Source organism: Euprymna scolopes, chromosome 11 (assembly GCF_053919585.1).
Source record: "Euprymna scolopes isolate OS-2025 chromosome 11, ASM5391958v1, whole genome shotgun sequence".
Taxonomy (NCBI): domain Eukaryota; kingdom Metazoa; phylum Mollusca; class Cephalopoda; order Sepiida; family Sepiolidae; genus Euprymna; species Euprymna scolopes.
Genome location: NC_136492.1, coordinates 500867 through 511885, shown reverse-complemented (window position 1 = coordinate 511885; position 11019 = coordinate 500867). Strand labels below are relative to the sequence as shown.

The following is an 11019-nucleotide window of genomic DNA, read 5'->3' as shown; positions in this document are numbered from 1 at the left end:
ATAGCTTATATATATATATATATATATATATATATATATATATATATATATGTATATATATATATATATACACCCATCAGTTGAGAGAGCAACAGAACAGATAGTTAATGGTAGTGTCAATACTGACGGGAGTCACTTTTGAGGTTCATGAAAGCATCTGGATGGACTGCGAGTTGAAAATGTAAGAAAACAGTAAAAGTTGCACTATGAAACAAGACATCTTAAATGTTGCTATAGTTGGGACGCAGATTTATTGCAACACAAATGATGGTTCTCCCATACAAATGTAATTTTAAAAAAAAAGATATATTGTTTTTAGAGGAATATTGTTTTTAAAGCAGTTATTTATTTTTCAATTTATGCTTGAAGGAGACTTGAAATACGTAATTCCTTACGATTTTTTGTTAGTTTCATTAAAAGATATTTTGTTTTATCAGATATAATGAAATAAACACGGTGAAATTTATCTGCTTTTACATAATACAGGATCAATAGAAGCATCATCTACAGTTAAACAATAAAAAAAATAATGGTCATTTTATATATGATGACAGCATAAAATATTACATTTGAAGTAAATAATCGTCATTTATTTGTTGAAGAACAATATTGCTGATTCACAAAAAATACTTCTGAACAGTAATACCTAAGTTGGGTTATCTCGTTTTCATAAAGTTTAAGCAGATTATATTTTTGATTTCTCTGTTAACCTCTTACAAGACTATAGAAAGATTTTTCTGTATGAGAATATAAGTCATTATACATGAAAACAAATAAAGAATCTTGATACAACTACAGTTAACAGCTGCGGTTTACACTTGAACTCTATATGAGACACATAATATTCGAATATTTCATTAAAGTTCTTTATCTCTCAAAGGCTGAGTTAGTAAAGAATGTGAGAACATAATTTTCCTCTCCCTAATTAACCATTGTTGTAATATATCTTTCGTTTTAATCTCTTGGTCTTACTGGATTCCAGGGCAATCATTTATTTAGTCTGGTGGAGTATCCAGCTTCATGCTATTACTTGAGGTAACATCACTTGGAGAAGGTGCACCATCTCCTGTAAAAGCTAATGTGAGTTAGCCATAGAAAGGAGATCTTAATTGGGCTGCGAATACTATGTGATTTTTAATATTTGGTCCGGGTTTACTATTAGGAGAAAGTATCCTCAAGCCAGGTTGTTCTGACAAACTTCTGTACAGAGAGACCTTAGGCACTCGAGGATAGTGTCTAGAAGGCATTCCACTAGTGTGGGTATGCATGTTGATTTTTAAGTCATAATTATATGAAAATGCTGAGCAACAAACTTCACAAACATGAACTTATTTTGTCACTTTATTGTTTTATTTTACTTCAGTTGAAGTTCTCAGAAATCAAGGGACCTACTACATGGGGCTAACACTTTAACTATATATGAGATACATACATATTCGAATGTTCTATTAACCTTCCTTATTTCTTAAACACTGAGTTAGTAAAGAAATTGAGAACATAATTTTCCTTTCCCCAATTAACCATTTTTATATGTTGTAGAATATCTTTGATTTTGGTCTCTTGATCTTACTGGATTTCAGGACAATAATTTATCTAGTCTGGTAGAGTATCCAGCTTTGTACTATTACTTGAGGAAACATTACTTGAAGAAGATGCACTATTCCTCGTGAAAGCTAATGTGAGTTCAGTGAATTTCTGCATGTGGATTTTTAAGAGATTTTATTGAAAATGCTGAGTCACACACTTAACAAGCACAAGGTTTTTCACTTTTTTCAATTTATTCAGTTATTTTCAAAAGCTAACACTTGTTTTCATTAAGATTGTGGTTTTATATCCAAGAGCTCTTTTAAGGATAGATGTTGTTCCCTTTATGGTTGCCAACTGTATTTCATTACAGCTTGATCTTCCAGGGATTGTTTCCAAGTATTTATTAAGGGTTTTTTTATTAGACCAGTTGCTCCTATCACAACCGGTATAATGTGCATTTCTTTCAGAGACCATGTCGTTTTTAAATCATTTTTAGCTCCTGATATTTTATTTTTCATGTTCAGCTCTATCAAGGCCATAATCATTTGGCACAGTGACATTAATAATGAACAGTTTCTTCAGGCTTGTTCCATATTAAAATGTCTGGTTTAATGGCCTTGTCTTTTATGCACCTGCCTGCCTGTATGTTTTTGTCATAGGACACTGCGATCTTTCCATTTGATGTTATCAGTGGTGATTCATCTTCCCAGATGTTTATTTGTCAAGCTGCATCTCTCCACAGATCTTCCAATGGATGTATTTACATACTTTGTTGTGGCAAACAGTGTAAAAGACTATTTGACAATTAGATTGGCTATCCAGATATTAAGTGGCTTGGGCTCTCAATCACTGATTGGCAAAATCTGCACTGGCCATTTGCTTGTAAACCAACAATTTTTTAAATCCATTTGTAAGCTCTGATCTTGACTGGCTCCAATGAGTTTATCCTCGTCAAATGGAAGTCTCCCACTTTTGAACCATTGGAGTGAAGCATACCTGTCTATATACTTTGTGTCAAGTTCCTCCAATCTTGTTTTCTTGTGTCTATCTTGATTTTCATGTATTTATTTCCTGCAATCTGTGTTGCTAGCTCATCATATACCTTGACAGTATTTTCTAGTATGACAACCACAAAGTTTTCAGCAAGCTTTGTGATTGAGGTTTGTTGGGGTAGAAGTTCACGGTGGTCCCTCACCATTTCCATTTTCTTTTGATTACTTCCCAATGTTACTATGGAGGCTCGATAGCTATGGTTTATTTCAGTGAGACATAGACCCCCATATTTTGTAATAGGTATAGCCTGTCCATTCATTGGTTTCAGTATATTATTTTATATAAGGTAATTAGTTTGATGATCTTTGTATCTAGCATATTGACATTGCATTGAGGTCAGTCAATAATACCAAAACCATATAAGATATCAGGGATTGCAAGCTGGTTTATGGCAATAATTTTGTTTTAGGGGTTTAATTCAGACTTGAGGATTTTTCACTAGTATGTTTAAGGACCTCAGCGGACATGGAGTTTTAAATTAGAACTTCTGGTAAATGTCGAGCCAGAAACTTTGTCTGGCTTGATGGCTTTGTTTCTTATGTATCTGCCCACCTATATGTCTTTGCCATAAAACACTGTAACTTTTCCGTTTGATGCTATTGGTGATGGTTCATGTTCCCAGATGTTTGACAATATGTCAAGTTTCATCTTGTCTGGTCTAATGACCTTGGCAGATGTGGAGTTGTAAATCAGAACTTCTGGTAAATTTTGAGCTACAAACTTGACAAACATTTTTAAGTAAGCCTTGACCTTAACCAGCTATAATGAGTCTTTCTTAATTAAATTGTAGTTTCCTATTCATGAGTTATTAAAGTGAGGCATCCCTTTCTATATACTCCTGGATAAGTTCTTCTAGAAACTTCCTTGCTCTCTTATGTTGTTTTAATCCTTGTTTTCTTGTTTCAATATCTGCTTTAATGGCCTTGACGGGTGTGGAGTTTTAAATCAGAACTTCTGGTAAATGTTGAACCACAAACTTTACAAGCAAAGGGTTTTTCTCCAGTGTGTATACGTGTATGAACTTTTAAGTCAGAACTATTGGTAAATGCTGAACCACAAACTTGGCAGGCATAAGGTTTTTCACCAGTGTGTGTTCGGAAATGAACTTTTAAATCAGAATTTTTAGTAAATGCAGAACCACACACTTCACAACTAAAAGGTCTTTCACCAGTGTGTATGCGCATATGTGTTTTTAAACTACAACTTTTTGTAAACGTTGAACCACAAACTTGACAAACATGAGGGCTTTCACCAGTGTGTTTATGCATGTGGATTTTTAACTGAGAATTCCTTGAAAATGCTGAGCTACAAACTTGGCAGACATAAGGTTTTTCACCCGTATGTGTTCGCACATGAACTTTTAAATCAGAACTTTTGGTAAATGCTGAACCACACACTTCACAATTATATGGTTTTTCACCTGTGTGTTTGCGCATATGTAGTTTTAAATATTTATTTTGTGAAAATGCCGAGCCACAAACTTGACAGGCAAAAGGTTTTTCTCCAGTGTGTGTTCGTAGGTGGAGTTTTAAATAATAGTTTTTTAAAAATGTTGAGCTGCAAATTTCACAAGTGTAACGTTTTTCACTTGTGTGTGTGAGTAAGTGGGTTTTTAATTCAGAACTATTTGAAAATGTTGACCCACAAGTATTACATAAGTGAATTTCTTCACAAGTATTTTCATCCATGTTGATTTTTAACTTAGTTTCTTCAAATTGTTTACACAAAGTTATTCATCAGTGCGTGTGTGTGCACACTATATATATATATATATACTATAAAAACTCCATTGGTGGTAATTTATATCCCTGTAAAGAAATAAAAAAAATATTATTAAATAAAACATATGATGCAACATTATATATCAACAAGAATATTATTTTTTTTACCTCGTTAAAACATTAGCATTAATTTTATTCATTAATGTGAAACTGGCTCTTATCACAAAGAACGGTACTCTTCATAAATATTGCTTTTATCATGTTAATATTTGGTCGACTTAATACATATCGGCACATGACTCTAAACTAAAATTTAATATTTAAATCTTTTATACATTAACTAATCACACATACTCAAGTGTTATGAGAAAGATTATAAAATTGATACCATTTACATCATAAATACTAGAAAAAATCTTCCAGAATCTTTTTAGTCAGAATAACAATGACAAAATATAGATGTTTTTAAAAAAAGCTTCTTCCTTCATTTTAAAATACTCAACAAAATTATGTTTTGCATATATATAGTTTTTTATCAGGGTTCAGAATGAACTGTTTAATGGACATATAAATATTTTTTTAAATTTTATATCACTTTATTAAAAATACATTCTTAGAAATCTTAAAAGTCAAAAACCTGAAAAGCCCACATTATTAATCATTACATTTATAAGTTATTTTCATAGAACCAACATTTGTTTGATTATGTGTAACAAATGGATTTCTTTTAATCTTCAGAAAAGGTCATAACAATTTTATAATATCCATATATCTTGCCATTTGAAATAAAAACGTTAGCACATCATAAGTTTGTTTTGCAATGATAGTGTTTTGTTAGCCACATAGATCTGCTCCACAAGTTTATTTTAAAGAGGTGTTATAGAGAAAAAACACCAATTTTTAAAAGGACAATATTTGAGTATTTTATAATTAAGTCGATAAATTTTCAAATAGAGTTAATGAATAGTTTTATATACTAATTAGTTTTAAAGTTGTTTACACAACAATTTATTATATCTTGCCATTTGAAATAAAAATGTTGACGCATCATCAATTTGTTTTGTAATGATAGTGTTTTGTTAGTCGCATATATCTGCTCCGAAATCAATTTTAAAAACATGAATACTTTGGTCGGCTTAGTACATATTGACACATGACACTAAAGTCAATTTACTATAAAAATAAAAATAGTACCACAAAAAAAGTTTAGGGTAAGCTGTCAAATACAAGGGTAGTAACTCTGGGTATTTAAACAATTTGTCTTGTGGTTAATACTACATTTTTAGAAAAGTTTTCCTTCTTTCATTTTATTACTAACAAAGAATTCTACTCTTACATTTAAAATGGTGAGCAAAATGAAATATTTACGAAAAGTAAATAGATGGCATCTTCTTAACATGGTGGAAATAACAATTAGATGATGAAAACAAAAAACATGCCTTCATTTATGCACTAAAAAAAACATTAGAGTAGATGTTGTCTGGGAATGTGAGGATGTGGGTCAAAGCCCTGATTTGATGTCACCTCATAATTTATAGGTTGCAATTAAGACTTAAACAATGATTAAATCGAATTAATAAAATGTTTGTGCTTAAACTTATGGTTAAACTAACAATATCTGGAGTAATTTGACACTCTGCTGAATCTTGTTGTATCAGAGAGTTATAACATGGGTATATATTAAAATTCATATTTACATAAGGTATCATTTTTTATAAGAAGAATAATATATGCTTCCTACCTTTCTTTCTTCAAGAGTTCTTCTATCTTCACTGCTTCATATGTACCACAGAAGCAACTTTCCTATTATCAGGGAAGAAAGATTCAGCAAGGCATTTGTTGTAGAGCATTCAATTAGTATAGCAATGATGAGATCAGGCATACATGCTTTAGTGGTGTCTAGGATTTTTGATAATATCACAGACATGAGATTATCAAGAGTGGCTTCTGCTCACATAGGGAAATTTGGGAGGAAGCTTTTTGTGGGGTCTTAGGTGAAGTAGGAGGTACATCACTGTGAGTATTTCAGTCATCTCAATTTGTATGTACGCAACTTTCTGGTTGTTGGATAGTTGAGGAATCACAAATTGTTTTTTTATTTACTACACTATTATAAATTTTCCAGTAATGATGAATTCCTATCTTCTGCAACTTAATGCATTTTCTGGTTACTTTACTAGTTTTTTTTCTTGGCTGCAGCTATTTCACTCTTACAATGATTTCTAGCATCTATATAATTTTGCCAATTTGTTCTTGGCTTATCGCAGACAAATTGGCAGAATACATGCATCTTTTATGCAATGGCAGCTTCAAAATTTGAAATGAACTAAGAGAGTAGAGTTTGTTATATTACTTCCATATGATTGCTTTGTACCATTCTGTTATCTAGTTTGCACACTGTTCAGCAAAAACAAAAATGATATTAATCCATGGAGCATCTCGAATGGGTTCTCTGATGGATTCATAATCAGCCTTTTTGCAGTGCCTTGTCATTTTGAGAAATGACTCCTTGACTCAAGCTTGTGAATTAAGAGTGGTGTCTACTAATATCACAAAGTGATCTGCATTTCTGAATGGATTATCACACAATCCTCAGGGACTGTAGTTAGGAATATGTCTTAAATTATAGCTCGCTGATTTTCATGTTCTGAGAGGAGAGTCAAGAACGTGACTGTGTAAGGAAATGAGGTATAGAAAAACTGAGTACAGCATGCTGCTGCATCTGCGGAAGTCAAGAAGCCAAACCTATTATTGTGGTGGACATTAAAAATCCCAAACACATGTATTTAGGCATTAGTATCTAAGGAAAGTGCTGCATCTAAACTCTCAAAGACATAGTCAATTAGGGTATAGTCCTCAGCTGTGGAAGAATGGTAGAGGAAATGCAAGTAACTAATTCAGTGGTGAAGGGCTCATTTAAAACACACGAATGCATGATCAGAAAACAGGGGTAGGAGAATGGTAGGAGGTGATGACAGCCTATTTATTTAGATCCTGCCATTCTCTTGTTCCTAATTTTGTTATCAAGATCAAACCTTTGTTTCTTTTGCTATTAAATTGGATCTTTGTTGTTACCAGGCCTTGTTGGGTGGGTTGTTTAAAGAGCATTTCTTTTTTGCAACACCGACAATTGCTGCTCACATCTGAGTATTGCCCTTCAAAATCCTCCTTTTTTTTGATAAATTGAAGGAAGAGGTTTAATATTTTGGAGATTAGCCATTCATTTTAACCATATCTAGAGAGGCGGCAATACAAATATAACATAAACCTACATCTTGTTTATCTTTCTTAGGCATAGTCCCAATTAGTAGCCTCTTACGTCCAAGTGGTGATATGCCTTGTTTTAGGTGAAGGTGAGTAAAAAAAAAAAACGTACATTAGCAAAAGAATAAGTTAACAATAAAAGGAATGTGGTAATATTGGCATTCTTTCTGAGTTTCACCTACAAAACCAACGATTGCCCTAATGAAAAACAACAAAAAAAGTTGCTAATCCATGCACTTCCAGCCGTTTTTTGCTGTCAATATCAGTATCATGACCTATTTTTTTCCACAGTATTCCTTATTCAAATTTTTTCTATAAATGTTACAGAAGGGGGTGAAGTTGCAAGTTGTAGATGGTTAGCTGTCCAAGCTTGTGAAGATGATGTCAAAAGAAAATTGTTCAGATTCTAGGTCAAGGAAGTGATCCTAGGTCAAGGTGCACCAAGAATGACGTCAAAAAAGTTCCAAATAGGGGAACGTAGAATACCCAAGGATAGGTCGGCAGGACTACCTGACATTTCAATGCATGATGGAATGTTCTGACAGAAAAGCAGTGACCACAAGGAGTAAAGTGGACACATTATCTCTGTCATTCTGCAATCACACCCCACAAATCGTCCATGCTGTAATCGTTATCCCTAGAAAATAAACATTATTTTCAAATCATTCATTCCTGTTACATATTATTTTAAAAGTACAAAAGACTTTGTTTTGTGTTTACATTTATTGTGGAGGTTTGCCTAGATGTACGGATTTCAAACAAACCCCAATAAATGATCTGACTAGTTTTATGAACAACACAACATAAACACTAAAATTTATTTATTGTTGGGTGTGAGTGGGATAGAGGTGTATTTTAACTGAATCAATACTGGCTCCAAACAGTTTCTTTTCTTTCATTTCTGTGTATTATTAGGTTATTAGAACTTAGATTAGAGTACATTGATAACTAAACAACAAATTGGAGATGTTTTCAATGTTAAAATCCTTGGTAATTGTGGCCTAGTAGACTAACACATAATCTACCTTACAATAATTGTTTTCTAAAGGTAGTCTGGTGTACTGAGAATGAATATCGCATTTAAATTCGGGGCTGGCAACTAGTTTTCACAATATTGGAAACATGCTCTTCTGCATATTTCATGTAGTAAGATAACACATCAGCCATCTCGTTACATGGAAGAAATTCTTAGCATGGGGAAGAGTGATTTGTACGTACAAGTATATATGCATGTGCAGTGTATATTATATACTTATTCCAGTTTTTACAGGCAATTTTGAACTTTGCCTTTTCATTTGTTGATTTTGTTCATATTTTTGGTAAATTTTTACTTGGTTTCCACCTTAACATTTTCCTTTAAAATGACGAATTTTATATTTTGGGGTATTCTGAAAACGAATATCGTATTTAAATTTTCCACAAATAAATAGCTTTCCAGATATTAAGCAATGTAATTATCTTAAAAGTGGTGGCCATTGTTGTGCATGAAAGCGCACATATTTTGCCCTGCTCTTGCACATACAACAATGCCCACTATGTATAGCATAGAACATTACATTTCTTAATATCTGGAAATGTATATTTTTGTAGAAAAATTTTAATGCGATATTCGTTTTCAGCATATGCAAAAAATATAAAACTCGTCATTTTAAAGGAAAATGTTAAGGTGCAAACTAAGTAAAATTTTACCAAATTTTTATTCATTCTTTTTTGCAGAAAAGTATCTTTTCAATATCGTGAAAACTAGTTGTCAGACCCAATTTTAAATGCAATATTCTAGGTACATGCAAAATGAATACCGATGCTCAAAATGTATAAATATTTTGACCCCTCCCAAAATCACAAAAAAAATCAGGAAATTAATCAATTTTAATTGAATTTGCAGTATTTATCAAATAATGATCACAGAATATAATGAACACATTAGTTTTACTTAAATCTTCGTGTGAATGTATTATTTTGTTTAAATATAAAATACCTTTAATAAAGTTATGGGTTTTCAGTAGTAAAAAAAATTACATTAATTAATTTTTGCTTTTTTTATGAAAATAAATTATCATAAATTGTAACAATTAAAACAATATTTAATTTTTACAGAAACATTACAAAAAAAGACCCTAAAGTCTGTATTAATGAATTCGATATAGCTCAAAGAAAAATTAATTTCTCAACCAGATATTATCATTGAATTAAACATTGTTTATTAAATATTTTCACACAAACAAAATATAATTGCAAAAATTATTTCTACTTGTGTTTTTGAATTACAGCTTTTGCACAATTTTTATATGTACGATTCTAATATTTTCCTTCCTTGTATGAATGTGAAACTTTTGACGTAACATAATTTTATATAATCTTGAAAAATAAAACTTTTTTTATTTAAAAGCAGGAACATAGAAAATAAAATCAGTAAAAGTTAGACAAACGTTCATGATAGGAATGCACAGATGCACACCTGGGAGAGAAAATAAAACTGCACCCGTACCTCCCTTTAACTTTGACTGTCTGAAATTTTGGGCTTCCGTATAATCCATGTAATGAGAAATTTGTTTTGTTTCAACTGAACAAAACGAGAATCTTTCACTTTTGGGAGCTAATTAAGCTTCTTTTTTTTTTCTTTTTTTTTTTGTATAAACAAGGTGTGCTTTTTATATAATTCAATATTTTAGGCTTACTAAGATATTGAATTACTTTACTAATCAGCTTCGAAAAAGATCCAAAAAAACAAATATTTATCTTTAAAGAATTTTTGCAATCAAAATTTAGCAAAATTTTTCATAACTTTTTTTTTTTTGAAAATTAACTTTAGTCTTTAATTTTTCAGATACAGTCAAAAATTAGTCGGAAACCTAGAAAAAAATATATGATGAATCGGCTTTCAAAATTATGCCCTCTATCTTTATTCGGCCATTTTTACCTGTACGTACCATATTCGTTTTCAGTACACCTGAAAACCCCTTGAAAACAGCCTTTTTAATGTAGGTTTTGTGTTGGTTTACGAGGCCAAAACTTTGCAGAACACTTGCAAGAAAAAAGTTTTTAAAAAAATAACTTTTAAAAACTACCCGATTGGAGAGTTTTTATAATATTACCATTTTTTTGTTCGTATCTAAACATGGAATGTTGACGATTTTCTATATCAAAACAAAAGGGAAACACAATGTAGTAAAAAGAACAAACAAAACAAAAAGCAATTAAATTCAAATAATACTTACGTTTTGTTTGGCAATCTGCTTTCTACAAAGAAACGATTATAAGATTTCTTTACTAAAAATGAGGCCAAATTTGATGCGTGGAAGTCGACATTCAAGATGGCAACCGGAATAGCTAGTTCGCAGAAAATTAAAAATAATTGTTTCATTTATTCAGATTACAAGTTTGGTATTTATTTATTCATTTATTTATTTATTTATTCATTTATTTATTAAGTGCTGTGTAATTTTAAAAAAAT

General features: G+C 31.4%; 1 long non-coding RNA gene across 1 annotated transcript; it reads right to left on the bottom strand.

Annotated features, from left to right (window-relative positions):
- Positions 1-232: 232 nt before the first annotated feature.
- LOC145287715 (uncharacterized) lies at positions 233-10919 on the bottom strand. Its single transcript, XR_013869182.1, has 2 exons — positions 10784-10919; positions 233-4388 (listed from the first exon to the last, which is right to left on the bottom strand). It is a non-coding gene; the product is annotated as an uncharacterized LOC145287715 (long non-coding RNA).
- Between the last annotated feature and the right edge of the window lie 100 nt (positions 10920-11019).